The 18,151-nt window shown below is 36.2% G+C and overlaps 1 non-coding gene and 1 pseudogene across 1 annotated transcript; one reads left to right on the top strand and one right to left on the bottom strand.

The window, feature by feature from the left end:
• The first annotated feature begins 1,443 nt into the window (after positions 1-1,443).
• On the top strand, positions 1,444-1,566 carry LOC118849346. Its single transcript, XR_005010395.1, has one exon. It is a non-coding gene; the product is annotated as a U6atac minor spliceosomal RNA (small nuclear RNA).
• A 15,045-nt stretch (positions 1,567-16,611) lies between these two features.
• On the bottom strand, positions 16,612-17,903 carry LOC118848908 (annotated as a pseudogene).
• Positions 17,904-18,151: the final 248 nt, after the last annotated feature.

Consider the following 18,151-nt stretch of genomic DNA (forward strand, 5'->3'; position numbering starts at 1 on the left):
GACACTTTCTTCCACTTGTTCAACAAACATAGGGATTACTAAAAAGCTCAGTAAATGTCTGGGTTATTCACATGAAAACATGCAATTTACCTTTACCTTTTGGTAGTCGAGTGATTCCTAGGCACAAAATTGCCTGATAATTTGCCAGCTGTGTCTCAAGAGTATATGTAGGCAAAATGTGTGTGTATACATACACCATCAAAAAATGAATCCTTTGTAGTCTATCCATAGACTCCTAGGTTAATAGACCCTCAGGTTATGAATACCTGTACTAGAAGAAACTTATGTTAGTTTAAATTACCAGAATGGAATGCCAGTTGGGATGGGTCCAAAATATAGCTTACTGAAATTTTCTTCAAGACACAATTCTTAAGTGCAGAGAGAATTAAGAGCATTGGTTTTCCCTTGTTATATGGTTATATGTAGTTTATTCTCTAATCTTCCATGGACAGGTATCTCCCACTGTAAACAAAAAAAAAAATACTAGCTCTATAGACATCTTCAGAAGTACCAACAGTAGGAAGAAGGCCAATTCGGGTTAATCTTTCTCTGTGCTACTCATCCTCTACTTCAAGGAGATAATTTATGTTCTAATCATGTGCCACTATCCCAAGTGTGGGGCCTGACTTAGACCATTTTCTTAGTAGTTTATATTTTGGAACAAAAAGAGACAATTAGTAGTCATTGAATGGTTAAAAAAAATATTTACTTATCCATAGCAGGAAAAGAAAATTCAGCAAGAGGAGGCATCAAGGATACCCCAAGCTGAATCAGTTGAGGAAAGCTACCTCACTTGAGTTACCCATTGTGGTCCTCCAGTCTTGCTTTAGAGAGCACCAAGAGCATATTAATACACAATTTAGTATTCCAAGAAGCTATTTCAACAGTGTGAATCTTTAGTCCACCGAGCCAACCAAGATTTGATGATGGTCTCAATACTTTTTTTTTTAATTGCCTGTCTTGTTTGAGGCAGAGTTGCACAAAGTCATCATTCTTAGTTTCTTTTTTAGAGTCACCTAAGTTCAGTGGCAAGACAAAAGTTACAATGACTTGTGATTACCCAGGATGCAGTAGATGACGTTGGCATCTTTGATGTATGACTGAGCTCTAAGTGCTTCACAGTGCCTGCTTCAGCTGGCTGTTGCAACAAATTATTCTCATCCGTGGCTTCTGCCAGGTAGTCTTTGCATATTTGGGGTAGATATTCGCCTAACCCACCCACTGGTTTGAGGCCTGTCAGTTACCCTCAACCTAGTTTAGCCCATCTACTGAGAAGATTTACTGGGTGTGGCCACTGGGCAAGCTACAGTTTCTTGGAGCCCCAGGTGAGAGTTGCGTGAAAGGTGGGCACCAAAGGTGAATAAGCAGTCATAGAAAGGGCTTTGCAGCTGCTCACATTAGAGGTGCTAGGCCTCCCTGAACACTCCATATGCCCATACATGTATATTGCATAAAAGGAAAGAAAGTTAGTAGTCCCCTTGGTAAGGATGGAGAGTTCCTAGTGGACTTTACAATACATATACAATCTATTGCCACCTACCTTGGGGCATCCAATCATTTTTTTTGTTTGTTTGATTTAAATACTTTTTAGCCTAACTTACATGGAAAGGAGAGAGAGATAGGATATTGCTGCTATCACACAAGGTATTAGAGATCATAATTTCCATGGATCAGGGGTGTGTGTGTGTGTGTGTGTGTGTGTGTGTGTGTGTGTGTAAGTATATGATAAGGTGAGGGTGAATAAATATTTCTTTTTCTTAGCATAAATAAATAGAACACATTGTTCTTTGATAATATTTATATTGATCAGTACTATTCTATTTAGAAATGGAAAAGACTTTAGATTCCAATAACTCTAACCCTTACTTGAAGCATGAATACTCTGTACAGCAAAGGTATCAAACACCTGGCTCACGGGAAACATGAGCTTGCCAAACTCCAGAATGTGGCCCAAAGCAGATTAAAATGCAAATGGAAAATAGTTAAGACAATAAATGAAAATACAATAAAACATAGATAATGTTATATTTTAAAATTATTTCAATACGTAGCCCACAGGGATCTTTAAGTGCAGATTAGTAACCCCTCTTTCTATCTGAGTTTGACACCATTGTTCTACGACATCCCTGAAAAAGTGATAATTTGGCTTCTTCTTAAAGTCAAAAAACATCATTACTTTTCTCTCTCTCTATTTTTGTTACTTACTGGTTGATGTAAGGATGAAAGTTAGCATGGTGAAGTGGGAAAGCTTGGAATCAAAGAACTTAGACTTTATTCATACTTGTATGACCTTAGGGAAATCACTTAACTTTACTAGGCCTCAGCTTACTCATATGTAGTAAGAAGGAGTTGGACTAGTTGACTTCTAAGGTCCTTTCTGGCTCTAGGTATACAATAATGAGTCACTTTATTCCACTTCGAACAACTCTAATTTGGGGGAAAATTTTTATTGACATTAAACGAAAATATGTCTCCTGGGAATTATTTCCTATTGCCCCTAATTTTATCCTCTCTAACCAAGCTGACTAAATTAAATACTCTTTCTATATGAAAATATTTCAAATATTTAAAGAATAGATTCATTTCCCCCTTAAGTCTCCTCTTCAAATGAAGTAATTCCTGTCCTTTTGCCCTATTATTGGTTCAAATTCCTTAAATATCCCTACCCATTTAAGGGAGAAATTAAAGAGACTATTAAGATATCATAAATAGTATGTTTACCATTACTTTCCTTTAGAACATGTGTTATAGACCTGGTGGTATAGAATGATAGTATCAAAAAAAAAGAATGATAGTATCTCATTTTTAGGCAAGAATATTAGAAATCATGTCCATTTATCTCTTACTCAATGGATTCAATATCCTTAATCAATAGCTATTCATCCATGCCATGATTAAGGCAGGGACGGGAAGTTAGAGCATTGCTTCAGAGCAGTAAAATTTAGAAAGTGCTGATAACAATTTTCAGCAGCATTACAACTGAGATTAGAAAGTAGTAGCCCACCCTAATCCCCAGAATCATCCTCTTGGAGTCCTTATGACAGTGGGGGCAGTGTTCTATGCCTGTGGCATTTTCCTTATACCACTCCTTCCCCCCCTCCCCAATTTGTATTTATTTTGAGGTCATGTTGCTTGCTGCTTGCCTTGGATGTGTTTTATAATGCTTGCCCTGAGAACTAAATTTTCCATTTCCATTTCTGTATTATTATTATACTTATATTATTCTATTGACATTATATTTATAAATTATAATTTATATTATTGTTCAAATATTCATATATTACAAATGCTCAGCATTAGATGTTCTAGTTGACTCACAGTAAGTGATAATTTATTTTCATGTAGATAAGGTAATTGGAAGCTTGCCCTTCACTTGAGATTTTGGGAGTTATGTCCATTTACCAAAATTTGTCATTTTATGACCTCATTCCTTAAATAAAAAAATAGACAATTTACAGAGAAGGAAAAGAACTGGAAATTGACCAAATTAAATAGAAGCAATGTTGGGTAGTTAAAAGACCAATAGTTTTAAAGACATAGCACCTGCTTTTGAATTCTGCCTTGATTTACCTGTAGCCTCATGTAAATCTCCCCAGAGCTTTGGCCCTCAGTTTCCTTGTATATAATATGAAAAGCTTTAACTGAATAACTTAAAACTACCACTTCTAAATCCCCCAAAAATATTTACAGAAATTCAGCAATAGTAGGGTTGAGGGCCAGAAACTTCAAATTTAGAAAATGCATGCTTTTTTTTTCCACCCAAGTAATCATAATTATAAAAGAGGCAGTTCAGATAGTGTATCTATTATCCCTTGGGAACAGTCTTACAATTGCCCAGGGAATAGAGGCCCTCATTTTGACATATGTGCACTTTAATCAACACTCGCCTTTGTTTAGGATAAAACAAATGGACCAAATTGGATTTTTCTAAAAATCAAATTTCTGGGTTTTGTTTTCAATGTTGACTTTATTCTACTTTGCATATTTCTAATATATATATATGACTAGGTTTGTCACATAGCAAATGGGTGGCGGAAAAAAAAAAGTGCGGATGTGTGTTTTCCTGCAAAGTAGTAAGGCTCCAAAAAGATTCTGATGAGGAAGTCATTTCTTTTAAGGAATGAGAATTACACTATGTTAAATGTAAAGAAATTGCCAACAATTTTATCATGGGAACCAAATGTGAAGGGGATTGAAAGAATCAACAACAGAATATAGGAATGAAAAATCTGTTGTGAAACAGCTGCTCAAATCTGACAGCAGCAGTAGTCAGGTAAATGAAATATGTATTTAGAAAATGTATATTGGAATATTTATATTCATTTCCCCCCAATATAGCTGAATAAAGTAAAATTGGCATTGGATTACATAGATCCATTAAAAGGAAAATTGACTATATAAATTCTAAGACTTTTAAATTATCAACAATTAAATTTTCACATACATAGTTATAGGTAATACAATTTTCAATTGAATTTTCAACCTACTTTTTAAATGAGAAGGCTGAAATTATCTAACAAATAAATATTATCATTGATACTTCAAAGATTTAAGATTCCATTAGTTTGTACATTCATTAGATTGTGAGAAAATGGAAGCCCTTGATAACTCAGGAAATGATAGTCTAGAATTATTGTAATCAAGATATTCTCACCAGGTGATGGGCTTCTTTTAACACATTTAGGCTCTTTCTAAAACAACAGATGTAAAATCCATTACTGTATCTGTACTCAAAATGTTTCCATTTTGGAAAGACTTGTCAGAACTTTTGCTCTGAGACCCTTGGCCTGGTTCCCAAAGGGGGCAGTACTGCCCCCCAGGGGGTACTGGAATGATCCGGGGGGTGGTAGTAGCCTCAGGTGCAAATGGAGGACAGTGAATAAAAATAAGGGGGGGCATAAAAGCATAAGGAAAGAAGAGAAGATAAGAAAATTTTAAAAAACAGTTCATACATGTTTCATCTGTTGTGTAACAGAGTAAATGTCATAGTCATTACATTATTTTCCAAATAGACACACAAAATGAAAGTTATAACCCATCAGTGGTCAAGTCTGCTGATGGGTCTTAACAAGAAAGTGTTGGCAGGCAAGCTCATGATGCATTGTCATGAAATTTATCATGCATCAACAGGAATATGTAGGTATAATGATTTGTTTACAATATGACACTATATGGTTACATGACACAAGATCGTGTCATCAAAATTTCAGTGCAGGAAAAACCCCACACACTTATGTAAATTATTAAATTTAAGATGCCATTTAAAATATTTTGTATTATTTTGAAATGATGTAAATTTAAAAAAAAATTATTAAAGAGTTAAAGAAAGTAGATTTCCAGGGGGGCACTGAATAATGTTTTTGGAAAGGGGGCAGTAGGCCAAATATGTTTGGAACCTCTGGAAAGAATCCAAAGTGACTTCCACAGAATGATGAGGCATTGGAATAGGATTTCAGTGGAAAAGGATAATAATATCATAATTTGACTATTTAAGGAATAAATGAATCACTCTCAACCTAGAATTTAATGGTTTTGTATACTTGAAGACAATGAAATTAATTTAACTTTAATAAGCATTATTAAAGACTTACTATGAGCTGAGCATAGGACTAAGTACTGGGAATACAACTAAGAAAGAAAAGAAAAAAGAAAGCCCTGCCTTCAAGAACCTTCCTATCTAATGAAGGAAGTCACCACACCAAACAAAGCTGAAACAGGGAGAACACTAGAGTGGGGGCATGATGTTCCATAAAAACCAAGTAGAGCTGCTGATGGAAAGTGGAAAGTTTAGCTGGAAAGTTCAGATCCAAAGGAAGTCTTTGGGAGGAGTTTTTTGCTCCACCCTCCAGCCCCTTAATCACAGAAGGGACTAAGGAAGTTGGGAAGTTGACTATCAAAAAAACTGAGCTGGTTAGCCTGATGAAGAGATTTCAGGTTATCCTATCAGCTTATCCTAGGCAGGGCAGTAGAAAGATATCAAAGCCCACTTCAGTCTGACTCGTACTTGAGGAAGAATCCCCTCTATGGTATCTGAGCTTCTGTGTAATGGCCTATAACTAAGAGGAAGGCACTACATTCTTCGGAAGATCATTTCATCATTGGATAGCTCTAACTATTTAGAAAGGGTATTTGTTATTTTTTTTTCTTACATCAAACCAAATATATCTCTCTTATCCTATGACATCTCTCCAACTCTCCAAGGTAACACAAAAACCATTCAGTAATCACGTTTCATTTTCTTCCTTTACTGCTACATGCAGTTCATCCAGGTTCTTAACTTGAAATCATTGAAAGTAAATAGATGCTGTCTAATAATCTTTTCACTTTTTGAGGTTAGAATCTTCCTTTTAACCTTTCTTAAGCTTCTTCTCAAAGATCACTCTCCTTTGAAGAAAAAAAGTACAGCCTTCTCAATGTAATTTTCATTTTATGCATTCTGAGAAGAGAATTTATCCATTTTTGGCACCCCCTCAACCCTAATATAGTTTGAAAAATATATATATATGTGTATGTGCACATATATACGTATGCACATATATGTGTGTATACTATATATACTTATAAACATATGTTTATATATAGTCCTTAACATTCATTTCTAGTTTCACCCCATTCTGAACTTTAACATTTATGAAACATTTCTTCTAACACCATGGTGCACTTTTATCACCTTCAGTTAAGTGTCATTATTTTCATCTTCAATACATAGTCTTTTGAAACTTTACTTTGTTGATGTTTCTACATTGTCCCTCTTTTTGTTCTTATAACAATTCCATCTGCTTGTGCCCTCCGAATTTCAATCTGAATACTTCTCTTTTCTTGTGGGTACTATTTCTTCAAAATATTAGACCATTGGGTAATATCTGAACATTTTGCAAAAACGTGTTCTCAAAAATTCAAGGTGCATATGGAACTATTAATGATTTTCTTTCCTTTGAGAAACTCTTTTGTGGGGTGCTAATTGGTGAAAGCAATAATGTGTAGTAAGAAGTGAAAGCCACAAATTAAGATCTGTGAAAAGTGGAAGCCCGGACGTGGTAACCTGTTAAAAAATCATAATTCAGACACTGAGTCCCACCTTAGATACTATGACTGATAATGACCACTACCCAACCTTCAGTGCCTGTGCATTTACCCAACAATGCTGAGTAAATGCCTGGATATATAGGAACTGGGTTCAATTCTAATTATAAAATAAAATATTAACCAAAACATTAACTAAGCAGAAAACCCCCATGTTATCTACCAGTCCACAGTGGAGCACCTATGGCTCATCCTCCCTTTATCTGATTTTGATAATTAGCATGGGGATTTGGGGGAGTCTTTTCAGGATCCAACTTGTAGCCTGGCTGCCACCCCAGACTAATGGCTATCAAACTCTTGGCAGGGATCCATCATACTACCCCAATATAAGTAACCAAATGATCAAACTACTGCCTATAGTCAATCTGAAGCTCCTTGGCTTCTTCTTTTGCTATTGAACTTGTCCCACTATTTGAGAGGGAGGTCCAGAGTTCCCTACGTGGGGGAATTCTAGACCTTACATTTGTGATAAATTGGTCACCTTTATCCATAGATATTTCTATTTCAGCAACCAATCACTTTTCAATGGTTGGAATGCAAAAGTGATTCTTTTGGTGCTTGTTCTATCTTTTGAAGACTGAAATAATTATTAAAATAAAGCACAAATATATTAGCTGCCCTCCCTTTTTTTTCAGAGAGTCACCCCAGATGCACATATAGTCTCTTTTTCAATGTGATATCCTAGTTCTGTGCCTGGATTATTTTGCTTCCCATCTTCATCTAAATCTCCCCTTTGTCTAGGTGGTCTTCAGTGTAGCACTACAATATTGTTTCTGTTTCTCTTGCCATTGATTCTCTCCTAAATAATCCTCACTTAATCAATTTTATCCTTTCAAGTTCTTGAATTTCCTTACAATAATCAATCAATTAACTAGAATTTATCTTCTTAATATACAATGCCATTTTACTATGGTTTTTCCCATTTTATTCTTTTTTTTAAATAAGAAATTCTGGAACCAAACTATAGTTATGCATCCTATCCCATCAAGTCTCAAGTCATCAGTAATTTCAAATGTGCCCCACTTTATTAGAATGTCTTCTATAACATGTCTGTTTTCCATATTTTACATATTTGCCTGTAAACTTTTCATTATGAGATTATGGAATCATAAGTTTCAGCTGAATCTAACATTAGACATCATCTAGTCCAACCTCTTTATTTAGCAGGTCATTAAATTGAGGCCAAGAGAGGTTAAATAATTTGCTCACAATCATACAAGTAGTAAGTGGTAGAGGCAGGTTTCCAAACCAGGTTCTCTGACTCCAAATCTCTTTTCACTACACCGCACAGAAATCATACATTTAATTTCTTGTTACTTTCCTTGACTGTGTCTCCTGTAAATTACTGATTCTCTCTTCTATTCTTCTCTTTACGTTTTATCAGTCAATCAAGCAAGAAGCATTTATCGAATGTTTATTGCTTGTCAGATAATGTGCTTAGTGCTGAGGATAAAAAGAAAGGCAAAAAAGTAAGGTGTTTTGCCTCAAGGAATTCATGTACTGATGGGAAAGACAATATACAGGCAGCTAGAGCTCTACAAGATATAGACAGTGCAAGAGGGAGGTAATTCCAGAGGAAAATCTGTAGCAATGGAGAAGACAAGGGAAGACCTTGTGCAGAAGGAAGAATCTGAGCTGTCTGGAAGCAAGGCAGAGAATCCAGGACACCACTCCCTGTGGTACCAATCTTGCCAGATATAGTTAGAACAGATTTTGTGATCCCTCTACAATTCTGAATAGATGTATGTATATGTATGTATATATATGTACATATATTTATGAATAATACTCACACATATACATACACAAATAATCTGCATGCTCTATATTCTAGAGTCTCCTGCTATCTCACTGTTCCACTTCTTCAATTTCCACAAGCTTTATAAGTCATTTGCTCTCTCATTATTTCCTGAGGCTTTTCATATTCTTTAGCTTTAGCCATGGCTGTGCAACAAATTACTGAGAATACAAGAATGCAGGAACACTAGATGAAACATTTTCAGTGAATAGAAGAATATGCTTGTAAAATACTCTTTTGCCCTGGTAACATTTTTGAGATAAGCATTTCTGTGAAAATTTGAAGAAGACATTTGCTTTCATGGCTCACATAAGCATATTTCATTTGGCAACTACTTCTCTGTTGGAGTTAAATTTGATCTCCATTCCTCATCTCTTTCCACATGTTCCACCTTTAAAAGATGTCCTCAATGCCTGGAGCGAACTCTGATACATCTTTCATATCTCTACCTGTTGGTATCTTCCAGTTCATTTAGAGTACATTTCTTCTACGAAGCCACCTTCAACCACTTGGACAGAAATGGTAACACACATATGTATGCTAAGTCTTTCATAACTGTAATAGAAAGCATTTTTTACTATTGATATTCTGGAAATGTGAATGGTCATTTTATTGATCATAGTTTTGTAGGTCTCATAATTGTTTCTTTTTACAATATTGTTGTTATTATAGAAATTGCTTTCCTGATTTTGCTCATTTTATTCCTCTTCAGTTTATAAAGTCATCAACATTGTTTATTTTTGTAATAATTCTATCATTTAAATTGTTCTTGTTTTAAAAAAATAATCCATTTTCTAATTTATTGTAGTGCAATAATATTTCATCATGCTCCTATACCATAACTTATTCAGTTATCCCGTAGTTGTTGGACATACTCTTAAATTCTCATTTTTTTTTCCCCATAACAAGACCTGCCATAAATATCTTTGTATATTTCCTCTGTCTTCAGTTTATCTTGGGAACAGGTCTAACAGCAATATGGTTTGGTCAAAGGGCATATTCTATTTAATAACTTTATGTGTATATTTCCAAACTCTTTTCTAGAAAATTCATACCCATTCACAGGCTTACCAGCAGTATATCTACATCAATACTTTCCCAGAATAGTTCCAAAATTCATTATTATTATTTCTTTTTTGTCATCTTTGCCACTCTAATGAGTGTTAGAATCTCAGAATGTCTTCAGTTTGCATCTCTATTAGCATTTGGAGCAATGGAATGGGAAAGACAAGAGATCTCTGCAGGAAAATTAGAGATATCAAGGGAATGTTTCATGCAAAAATGGGCATGATTAAAGATTAAAATGTCAGAGACTAAAAAGAAGTAGAAGAGATTAAGAACAGGTGGCAAGAGTATACAGAAGAATTATATAAGAAAGATGCTAACGTCACAGATAACCACAATGGTGTGGTTTACTGACCTAGAGCCATACATCGTGTAGCGTAAAGTTAAGTGGGCCTTAGGAAGAATTGCTAACAATAATTCTAGTGGAGGTAGTGGAATTCCAGCTGAACTATTTAAAATCTTAAAAGATGCTGCTGTCACGTTCAACATGCCAGTAAATTTGGAAAACACAACAGCAACCACTATACTAAAAAAAGGTCAGCTCATATTCATTCCAACTCTAAAGACAGCAATGCCAAAAAATGTTCAAATTATTGAATAATTATGCTCATTTCACATGCCAGGGAGGTTAAGCTTAAGATTTTACGAGCTAGGCTTCAGCAAAATATGAACCAGTAATTACCAAGCAAGGAGGCTGGTTATCAAAGAGTCAAAGGAACTAGAAATCAAATTGCCAACATTTACTGGACTACAATAGAGTGAAACAGAAAGAGAGTCTTAAGACTCCATAGAAACTTAAGGAGTCCCACCATTCTAGAATGTGAAATAAATGAATTCACATTAGAAAAGGACTGAGAGGAGGCTGTTCAACAGGTAGAACCATCTCTTTAGAGCTGGAAGGTACTTAAGATGTTATCTGGTCCCATATTCTAATTTTAGAGGTGGGAAAGCTGAGATCAAGAGAAATTAAATGACTTATCCAAGGTCATACAGATAGAAGTGACATAGCTGAGATTCAAACTTAGATTCTCTGATTAAAGATCCAATTTTTTTCTACTATATGACGCCAGAATCAGAGAAACATTGAATTTAGAATTGGGAGAGTCCTATGAAGGTAATGTACACCTGAAAGGAATCTTCACTGTAAGTTACTTGACTTAAAGACTTCCAGCGAAGGGTAACCTATCACCTCTCAAGAATGCCCGCCTCAAACTAGGACATCTTTAATTATTATGATTGTTTTTTTCTGTTTGTTTCTTTTCTTTATTTTTCCCCTTGATATCAACTTTAAATTTTCCTTCTTATAATATGTACCTATCATTCTTGGTTGTCCACTCTGGGGCAAGTTTAATGCCATCTTGAGCAAGACAATCTTTCACTTACTTAAAAACAGTATCATATTCATCTTGAGTCTTTGCTTGTCCAGGATAATCATCCATAGTTCTTTCAAATGATCCTCATATGACTTGAACTTAAAGCCCTTCCATATGCTATGGATACATTCTAATTTATCAGCATTCTTAAAATGTGGAACCCAGAATTGAATACAGTAATTGAAATTTGCTGACCTACTCTTCCATCTTCCCAGAATATCCTATCTCTCTCTCTCTCTCTCTCTCTCTCTTTCTCTGTCTCTCTCTCTCTCCCTCTCTCTCCCCCTCCCTCCCTTTTCTCTCTTCCTTCCTCTTTTTCTGTCTCTCCTCTGTGTCTGTCTTTGTTTCTGTCACTATATTTGTCTCTTCTCTTGATCTCTGTCTCTCTCTGTCTGTCTCTCTGACTCTCTGTCCCTACCTCTTATCTTGATTAATATTTTCCCCTTATTATAACTAAATAAACCTTAACTATTATATGGTCTATCAATATTTCTCATTTCATTCCAATCTAAAACTAAAGTTCCAGACCGGCCTACTGTGTGCTTGTCTTAGTGTCCAGTCTACATCTCTCCATATTTTTTTTACAAGAACAGTATAAGATAATTAATCATTTTTTCTGTTGATAGATATAGAACATATTTTAATGATCTACTTTAGAATTTCTTCAGAATTTGTAGATCACTTGGAAAACTGATGTGTTATCTACAGACTCTGCTGTCTTCCCTCTTTGTCAAAATTGGGACATTTAACCTCCAATCTTAAGTAGTCTTATTTGCTTCCTGAAATCTTTCAAATATTACTAACAATGTTGAAGCAAAAGGAGAAGGAGGAGGAGAAGGAGGAGGAGGAAGAGGAGGAGGGGGAGATGAAGAGAAGAAGCAGAGTAAAAGAAAAATTGAGCTGTTATCATGTATTGCTATACAAAGCAAACAGAGATCCTACCACTACTTTGAACATTTTTTTTGCCTTCCAAAATATCTAAAAAATCTATTTTATATTGCTTAGCTTCTTTTGCCAGCTTCTGTTCATTGTGAAGTTTAGCACTCCTGACATTTTTTTTCAGAACTATGTCATTCTTTTATATTCTTCCCCCCTTCCCTCATCTTGCTTCCATTTTCATACATCTTTTTTTTTCAATCTAGGTTGCTTGGTCATATCCCTTCGTATCCCCATCAGTCACTGCAGGCAATTCTCCTTTTTACTCTTCTAATATTTTTACTCTTCTAATATTTTCTCCTTTTCCCAAAGAACTTCATTGTTTGATGATTTCCCTTCCTTTCTAAGCTGACCTTCTTTGTAATTTTTAATTCATATGTTCCTACTTTTTCCTACTACACACCCTTTGGAATCTGGTTTCTTCTTAACTAAGATGCAAGTAAGACTATTCATGGATTTCCTCTTCTTCCCTATCAGAAATTCTAGGAAGAAATTGGCACTTTCCCTTAGAAAACTTGCAGTACGCCCTTGGAATCCCATCATTTTTACCCTAGCAATTTGTTCTTCCCTGTTAATAATAATCAAATCCAGTAAAACATTTCTACTTTTTACTTCCTTCACCTTTTGAAGGATAGAATTTTCATTAAGGCTAGTCAATAAATTATGAACTGCTCTGCTTTAGGTAGAGAGATATGTCCAACAGCTGTCTGAATAATTGAAATCATGCTTCTTGGCTAGGCTTGCAATCTGTTTACCAAACTCCTCATAGGCTTCCTCTTTCTGTCCAAATGATCTGCAATATACTCAGATGACTGTTTCTCCCCTCATTGCCCTTCACCCAAATTTTCTGTAGTGTACTTCCCTACTCCCAATTCTAGATTTCTTCCTATGAGTATACCATCTGAACATACAATGTTCTATCCCCTATTCCTCCTCCATCTTACCCTTTCTGGTTTTTTTTTTATAATTAAGGTATGCTCACACATAACCATATTTCAGTCATTGGTTTTATTCAACCAAGTCTCAGAGATACTTACAAGGTGAAATTTCCTTCCTTGCATTAGAACACCTACTGTCTTTTGCTGTTGGCCTAAACCACAGGTGTTTACTATTAAACATTTGAAGCCAATGTCTAATAGCTTCTTAGACATTTTGTTTTGCTCCTGTGGACTTATGGGTATCTTAATTGCTATTCTTTTATTCTTCATTCACTGGAGTTACTTTTCATACTGCCTGACTAGATGTGTGTTTTTGCATATGGTGATATGGGGTGCGTGTGTGTGTGTGTTTGTGTGGATATGCATATATATAGCCATACGTATGTATATACTGAGCTAGATACCATTGAAAATAGCTACTGTGAATGAAGAGTAGGATATTAATATGTATATAAAATATAATATAAATAGTAATGTATATCCTTAACAACCTGCAGTATCTGTATATGATGTATATACATGTACATTTTATTGTTGTTCAATCATTTCAATCATGTCTGACTCTTCATGACTCCATTTGGGGTTTTCTTGGCAAAGATACTAGAGTGCTTTGCCATTTCCTTCTCTATCTCATTTTACAGATGAGAAAACTGAGGCAAATGAGGTGAAGTGATTTGCCCATGGTCATGGAGCTAGTAAGTATCTAAGGTCAGATAAGAACTCAAGAAGATGCATCTTCCTGAATTTAGACCTTGCTCTCTATCCACTTCACCACCTAACTGACCAATACATGTACATACAAATGTATAAACATATGAGTACATATATGCATATATTCATATATGCACACAAAAATATATGCCTATATTCACACTTAAACACATATGCATACACGTATACATATATAGCCATACAAATATGTATCTATCTAAAACCTAGTTAGATACCATTGAAAGTAACTACATTAAGTGAAAACTATAATATATTTATAAAAATATATATCATAAATAGGAGTGTATATACCTAATAGCTTTCAGTGTGTATAGATGATATATATGCATGTACATACAAATATATAAATACATACAAACATATGTATATATACACCAAAGAGAAGCATAGTGCCATATCTATGTGTATGTAACATCTAGCTAAATACCATTGAAAGTAACTACAGTGAGTGAAGAATATACACACACATAATATATATATATGTGTGTGCATGTGTGTATATATATATACACACATACACACACATATATGATGTATATTCCTAACAATTTATGGTATATGCACACATGTATGTATATATTTATGTATACCTACACATAAGTGTGCACCCATATAACCACACATGCATTCACCCATATGGATGCATGTGTGTGTATATTTTTTTCATTTACACACATATATATTTGTATAAAGGTGAAGGGTTTCAAAATCTCCATTTCCATATTGTAGTATGGTATAAATACACCTTCTCTTCTAGAAAAGAGATTAGCATACACATGTCACTTAGAAAAGAAGATAGTATTCACTACACTGTCTAAGAAACATAAGAATCACATCCACAATTCAAGCCACTTCAAAAAACCTTTTTATCTCAATTATCATGTAGAATTTCAGCCAGATTTTTTGAATTCTACGTAGCTGTGGACATTTCACCCCTAAGCATCTCATTAATCCTTAATAGCTAATCATTACTTTTCATCAACTTGATAGCCCCAACTCTGTTCCAAGGCAAGGAGGTTAGCCAGAGCAGGACGTGTTAACTAGATGGTATTGGAGGATTGTTTTAGTTTTAAAAAAAAGAAAGAAAAAGTAAGAACAAAAAAGAAATGCATCTTCCTGTAATCAACCAAGCAAAGACTCATTCCGAACTTAGCTATTTTAGTCTTCAAGGGTCATCAACATGCCCCATTCCTGGAAATTTGCCAGCATCATTGAACCGGCCAGAGCTTATACATAAGAAGCATAGTTTCCTCTGCACCATGCTGTGACAGTAAAAGCTTCTTTCTATCCATATCTATATCTTCATCTATGTCTGCATCTATGCCTACATTTACACCTGTACCTGTCTCTGTGTGTCTCTTTCTCTCTATGTGCCTATGCCTATACATATACACATATGTATTAATATCATACCTATATCTACACCTATGTCTATATCTGCATGTATGTGTATGCATATATGTGCACAAGCATATATATAGGCATATATATATATACATATACTTGCATATAAATATAATAAATGTATATATTTGCGTATATATGTATTTACACAAATGTCAATTCTGAGGTCAAGGGACAAGTCCAAAACAGATTCAGAAATTTTTTTTTCCAATCTACAATAATTTTATTGTGACAGAGAGATTAGGCTGCATAAAGGCCTACCAGATTACAATAGAGGGTGATCTTTTCAAGGTTGAAGTTTGAACTCAGCCAGTAACACAGAGAAACTTAAAACCACAGCTCAAAATACTCATCTCCCAGGACTATACAGACTTGTCATAAACAGGCTATTTATTGCACTACTAAATTGAAGAGGTCTAGTGGGGAGGTGGCAAAAAGGGGAACGATTAAAAACTTTACAATGATGCCGATATTAAAGTGCAGTCATTTTACTGAATTCCCCTCCATCTGTTGCTGAGCAAAGGGAGGAGAGAATATGCTCATTTCTTAAATTACATTTTACTTAATTCTCCAAGTATATGGATCCTGATAGGAAGGGTTTAAAGGTTAATTCAAGCAGAGGGAGAGAAACTAGGGAAGATTTGGATCTTTGGGTCAAAGGGAAAGGACAGCAATAAAAATGGGGGAGAAAAGGAAAGTTAAAAAAATCTTAGCTGTCCAACAGGTGAGAGCCACTTCCCTTTCCTGTTATTTCTTGAAGCCAAGATGCTGCACCTATGATCCAAAGTGCCTACATCAGTCATGGGAGGCCAATAAGAGGTGGGAGTCAGAACTGGGCAAGCCTTCTTTGGAAGATTTTAGCACCACAGAGATTTCTGTTATGCAAGTTAAGTGATATTTATTACCTAGATTAAAGCTCTTGAACAACATTGTAACACCAGGAGATCTAAGACTGGGGAAAGAGGAGAGGGAGAGGAATTCTAGTTTCAGGGTGGGATTTTTGGTAGAGTTACTGTAAACATAAAATGTTTTGGAAAAGTTGTGGACGATGAGTTGGGAAGTTTGGGTTAGACCCACAAAGCTGCAAACAGTAGTTTGAGATGCCTTTAGCCTACTCACAGGTCTTGTTCTGATTTACTTTCAATGGCTGAGCATTAAGCACTGTGGTAGAAAGGATTTTTCACACCACCCCTATCTTATCTAGCACAATCCTCTCTCTGAATCTCAAATAGCAGAGTCTGAAGGTGGGAAGGTTGTCTCTGCTCCATTTCATCAGGGAGAGTTATTTGGTGACTTGATTTATGGCATGGGCAAGGTATCCTATATTGCCCGATGTGACCCCTGCTATGCAAATGTGGCCGTATTTTGTCATATGAATGGAGAACTCCTTGGTTAGCCATTCCACCTGTTCAGGTTTCAGGCCTGTGAAACAAAACATGCCAATCTGGTCAGTGACGTGTTGCTAATTGTGGGAGGAGCCCTCTTTTTTGAGGTTGGAAACCAGCTGGGTACACATACTAATGATGTGGTCTGCTATGCCTTTGACCTCTTGCAGACACTGGCTCCTCAGATCAGGAGTATTCAGGATCATGGTGGCAATTAGGGCACCATTGAGAGGGGGGTTGGAATACATGGGATGAATCAGAATTTTCTACTAGGATTCTACCCTTTTGGCTTCATCAGCATCTTTACAAACCATGGTAAAGGCTCCCACACGTTCACCATACAGGCCCATGTTCTTGGCATATGAGTGACAGAGAGAGGTTAATGTCCTGATCAATGAAGTGGTGAAACAGCCCAGTCATCCTTGTTGCAATCTCCAGTGGCACAGCCCTGCTATGCAAGGTCAAAAAAGGCAAAGAGTTTCCTTTGCTTTACCAAGGATGCTATTTCTTTCCACTGCTCAGGACGAGGATCGACTCCAGTGGGGTTGTGAGCGCAGGCATGCAGAAGGATGACACTCTGCTCTGGGATTTTTGAAATGTCTTCCAAGGTTCCGGTAAAATCAAAGCCACACGTCTTGGGGTCATAGTATCGATAGCCATTCAGCTGCATACCAGCATCCCTGAAGATGGGGGTATGATTTCCCCAGGATGGTTTTGGAAGATAGACATCCCAGCTGAATTTGAAGAACCTTTGCAGAAAACTGGCTCCCACTCTCAACACTCCAGTTCCAGAAATGGTCTGTACTGTGACATCGTTTGCTTTTGAGAACTTCGTTATTTTCACCTAGGGCCAATTCTGCTGGTGCCTTGCAAAATTCTGCCAGTCCCACAATGGGCAGGTACTCTTTGTCCATGCTCTCTCCTGCAATTTGAACCTCTGCCTTACAGACACTTGGAAGAACACAAGGCTTCCCCTTGTCACCTTGGTAAGCCTCAACTCCCAGATTCATCTTCTTGCTGTTGGTGTCCTTCTTAAATGCTTCCATAACACCCAAGATAGGGTCAGGGGCGCCCATCTCTACATGGGTCCACCAGGATTTGGTTCTGGCAGTGGAGGCCACGCTGAGGCTGGCGGGGGTGGGAGGGAGGTGGCTCTAGAGAGCAGGTGGCAGGAGTGCAGCAGCGCCATGGCGAGCAGAGAGACAGAGAGATGAAAGATGTGCTGGTAAGAGGGCTGGCGGATGCGGGCCATATATGCAGAAATTGCATGCATAAGACCTTCTTATCAAATATTGGGTGGATCTAAAGTCTTATCTTGTCTACAACAACAAATTCAAAAAAACTGAAGCACTAAATAAGCAAATGGAAACATAGAAAGAGTACAGTTGAATAATGAAGACTTCTGTAATTAATAATAAGCAATATTATTGACTCTAT

This window comes from Trichosurus vulpecula, chromosome 4, assembly GCF_011100635.1.
Source record: "Trichosurus vulpecula isolate mTriVul1 chromosome 4, mTriVul1.pri, whole genome shotgun sequence".
In the NCBI taxonomy this organism is placed as follows: Eukaryota; Metazoa; Chordata; class Mammalia; order Diprotodontia; family Phalangeridae; genus Trichosurus; species Trichosurus vulpecula.